The sequence below is a fragment of the Penaeus monodon genome, chromosome 7 (genome assembly GCF_015228065.2).
Source record: "Penaeus monodon isolate SGIC_2016 chromosome 7, NSTDA_Pmon_1, whole genome shotgun sequence".
Lineage (NCBI taxonomy): Eukaryota > Metazoa > Arthropoda > Malacostraca > Decapoda > Penaeidae > Penaeus > Penaeus monodon.
In genome coordinates, this window is record NC_051392.1 from 33,091,082 (window position 1) to 33,096,081 (window position 5,000).

Sequence of the window (5,000 nt, forward strand, 5' to 3'; positions counted from 1 at the left end):
TGAATCCCCAAGAGTAGTTGTCATGCCATGTGGAGATAGATTGCACAGTGTATGGTCTGCCAACCATCTCACAGCCTTACTGCGTGGTCTGCGGAGGCCTGGAGGGAATATCCTGACATACCATTTCTGCTACTCTTCCATGAGATCCATTGTCAAAGGTCCCATAATGGGCTTGAACTTGGAATCCTCTCAGGGAAATGGGACGATTTTCCCTGGTCATAATCTCTTGTGGACATACACAAACTGGGTTACATGAAGTTATCAAATGTTGCAGTTCTTCCCATTTTGCATGAATTCCTTTAGGCTGTCCCATTCCAGGATCCTGGGAGTACCTTTGTAAGGATTGTTTATTTGTGGAACTAGTTTCCTTTGGACAGGCTCAAGACTTCTTTGGCTGGCCAAAGGACGGACTTGAGCTTTTGCTTCTGATGTGAATGTGGTGGCACCTGGAGATGTCACCAGTGAGGCCCCTGGAGCCCTTCCTGATGGCTCCAAAGACCCCACTCTGAGATGAGTCTTTCGAACAGGCTCAGGATTCCTTTGCCTGGGCAAAGGGCATACCTGAGTCTTGCCTAGCCTTGCCTAGCAGCGGAGGTCCCTGTGGATGTGGTGGCAGCTGGAGCTGTCACCGTTGAGGCCTCTGGAGCCTTAACTGATGGCTTCAAAGACCTTACTTTGGGAGCAGGTGTCTCCTCACTCCTCCGTTTCTGGTGGAATAATTCACCAGAGGCAGTTTCAGCAATTGGGGACTGAGGTTTAAAGGAAGTGACAGAATGTGTGGTGTAAGAAGCACTGGAGGTCAAGGGTTGGTGGGAAGGAGGATGGGCTAGAACCGAAGCAAAGGACTTACCTTGCTGTGCAAACAGCACACAGGCACACCGCTTTGCCTCTGCAAAACCAAGTTTTTTCTTGCTACTTATCATCAATACTTCCTTTTCAAATTTGTATCTTTTACATTGCTTTGAAGAAGCTTCATGAGCTTCTTTGCAGTGGTAACAGCATATTGGAACTGGACAGTTGTCATCTCCTTGATGACTTGTTGTACCACACTTTACACATACTCTTGATTGTCTTTTTTCCTTAAAACGGCAAGAGCAGTGGAAGCACCACATAGGGTTGGGCACATATGGCTTTACCTTGAGGTAGTACCATGCCAACTTAACCGATTCTGGAAGGACTAACGTTTTAAAACTTGAGCCCCAGGAATGTTGCATATCGCATGCAGATGATCACTCTTGTCTGGTGATGAAACCTGAACTATCAGGCTACAATCTCACTATGGAGTGATGCGAGGATCATGTTGATATACCTCAACTATTTTCTATTACTTCAATAATATACCTCAACTATATTGCAATGTACTTCAATAATATCAAGATCTATGATTAGTACATCAATGGTCTTTACTACTAGGTACTTACTATATGAAATATTTTCATATTTACCAGGTAAGATTTCCTTAATGGATTGAGAAAGACTTTTCTCCTCTTTACCTGGTTTGGGAGCCCGGGTACCCAGGTACCATTACGATTCCCATTCTTGTTCTTTGGAAGCTGGAAAGGTTCAAGAGTGAATTAGTGCTTAGGTTGTCATGGAGAAAGCTAGATCTTTGTAGATTTGTAGTACTCACACAAATCAGAATTCTTCATTTCCTCACCCCCCCCCCACCAATGAGGGGAAGCTATAGTTGGGGCTCAAAATCTCTCAACTGCCACAGGGATAATGAGGAAATATATGCTGCCACTATTGCAGTACTGATGGCAGTCATGGGACCTATGCACTACCAACTGAACAGTGCCTGCTTAACCATAGCCATATTTGACCAGCTGACTTGACTGGGCCTTGGTCAAGCCACCCGTCTAACCAGAATAGAGAACCAAAGATGTGTGTCGCTAGCTGCAGGGTAAAGCATGCAGCAACGCTCAACCTCCAGGACTCCTGTCTCCTGGTAATATGGGATGCCACGCAGGGCAAACACACGTGGAAGAGTTCTCAATGATTCAACATGGAATGAACCAGGGGTGGGTGCACCATCCCCTTCCATAGGTCTTGGTGCCCCAGGAAACCATTTTGTCTCATCATTCAATAGTGACTCCTCCAGTATGGGTAGCCTTCTGGTCCAGCTCACTAGATCATTGGGACACAGAGCCCCTACACCGCGGCAAGGCGGCTTACATTAGGGAGGGACATTTCAAAACCAGAGCCGTAGGTAGCATATTTCTCGCAATGTCTCCCCCCTAGCAGAAGCCCCTAGCCGCGGGTCGGGGGCTTGAGGTCCCAATGATCTGGTGAGCCCAACCAGAGGGCTACACACCTCTTTGGTCCTTTATTCTGGTTAGAATATGGCGAGGGTTAAGCAGGCACTGTTCAGTCGGTAGCGCATAAGTCCCGCGACAGCCATCAGTACTGTAAGAGTGACTGCGTATATTTCCTCATTACCCTTGTGTCTGCTGGGAAATTCTGAGCCCCAACTATAGCTTCCCCTTGTTGGACTCCATGGTGGGTGGGAGGGTGAGGAATTTAAGAATTCTAATTTGTATGAGTACTACAAATTTACAAAGAACTAGCTCTCGCCCTGACGACCTACACAATCCCCTGACCATTCCTTCTGGAGCTCTGGAACCTTTCTAACTTCCAAAAGGCAAGAATGGAAATCGTAATGGTTCCCTGGCTCCCAAACCAGGTAAGAAGGGGAAAAGTCCTCCTCAATCCACTAAGAAAATCTTACCTCGTGAATATGAAAGTATTACATAGTAAGTACCTAGAAGTGAAGACCACTGATGGTGTATCAATCATGGATCTTGATATTTTTGAAGTACATCAGAAAATAGTTGAGGTATGTCAACGTGATCCTCCCAATGCAATCACCCCACAGCGAGATGGTAGCCTGATAGTTAATGTTTCGTCACCAGATGAGAGTGACCGTCTGCGTGCGATATGTGACATTCCTGGGGCTCAAGTTTCATGTTCTCCTCACAAAACCATCAATCATTGTAAGGGAATTGGCTTTTCCCGAGACCTGATGACGTATTCTGAGGAGAAACTGTTAGATGAACTAGAGAATTTTAATGTAGTGGCAGTAAAATGTTTTAAGAAGAAAGTTGATGGTTTGGAACAGTCGACACCAGCTCTCCTTCTAACTTTTAACACATTACTCCTTCCAGAATCAGTTAAGTTGGCATGGGTACCACCTTAAGGTAGAGCCATATGAGCCCAACCCTATGCGGTGCTTCCACTGCCAGGGTTATGGGCATGGAGCCAACTCTTGCTGTTTTAAGGAAAATGGACAACCAAGAATATGTAAAGTGTGGTACAACAGGTCAAGGAGATGACAACTGTCCAGGTCCAATATGCTGTTACCACTGCAAAGAAGCTCATGAAGCTTCTTCAAAGCAATGTAAAAGATACAAATTTGAAAAAAAGGATCGATAATAAGAAGGAAGGAGAAAGTTTCCAGAGGCAAAGCGACGTGCCTGTATGCTATTTGCATAGTCAGGTAAATCCTTTGCTTTGGTTCCAGCCCATCCTCCTTCCCACCAACCCTTGCCCTCTGGTGCTTCTTCCACCACACACTCTGCCACATCCTTTAAACCTCAGTCCCCAATTGCTGAAACTGCCTCTGGTGAATTCCATTAGAAACGGAGTAGGAGTGAAGGGTCTATTGAGGAGACTCCTCCCAAAGTAAGGTCTTCTGAGCCATCATTTAAGGCTCCAGAGGTCTCAACAGGACAGCTCCAGCTGCCATCACATCTACAGGGGCCTCCACTACTAGGCAGAATGCCCTGAAGCAAAGCTCAGGCATGCCCTTTGCCAGGCAAAGAATCCTGAGCCTGTTCAAAAAACTCATTTCAAAGTGGGGTATTTGGAGCCATCAGACAGGGCTCCAGGGACTCAACGGTGACAGCTCCAACTGCCACCACATCACAGGGCCTCCACTGCCAGGCAGAGTGCCCCTGAAGCAAAGGCTCAAGTCTATTCTTTCTTAGCATGGGTATGGGACAAGGTGTGTAAGATTGCTGGAAAGAGCACATCACTGTCACCACCTGCTTTGAAGATAGATGGCATAATCATCACAGACAAAAAAAAATGTTGCTAATGAGCTAGCTAAATCCATGGCAGAGATCTCCTCTGAGCATCTTACACTGCCCGATTCTCCACTCTTCGGCTGAACAGGAACAACACTAGTGTCGTTCTTCAGTAGGACTGCAGCAGAACTTCCATACAACTTGCCATTTTTGCGCAGGAGATGGACTCTGCATGCAGCTCTGCTGTGAGACTGCCCCAGGAAGTGACGATATTCCATACCAAATAATATATCTCACTTACCGGAGAGCTCCCAGAAGTTCCTGTTGGATCTTTTAATAGGATCTATAGGGAGGGTACAGTGCCATCCACATGGAAGGAGGCTATAATCATTCCTGTTCCTAAACCTGGCAAGGATGCTTCCACACAGGAATTTATAGACCAATTTCTCTCACCAGCTGCATCTGCAAGCTGATGGAGAAAATGGTAAATTTCAGGTTGACATGGCTACTAGAAAAAGAAAATGTGCTGACCCATATCATAGGTTAGAAGATTGAGATCGACCACAGATGCACTTGTAAGGATGTAAACTGCTATACAGAATTCCTTCGCACAGCGACGTCACATGTTAGCAGTCTTCTTTGACCTTGGAAAAGCTTATGATACCACTTGGAAGCATAGCATACTCTTGAAGCTGTATGACATTGGTTTAAGAGAAGCATAACCTATCGTCATACAAAGCTTCCTTGCTAACAGGAAGTTTAGAGTTCAGGTGGGAAGCTTACAGGATGTGCAAGGACACATGCAGACTGCAATAAATCAGGTTGTACAGTGGACAACATATCATGGGTTGAAATTTTCCCCATGACAATGGCTATACATTTCCACAAACAAGGAAAGTTTCATCCTTCCCTCTATTGAGGAGCTAACCCACTGCAAGAAGTGAAGCACTTGGGTCTAATTTTTGACTCAAGGCT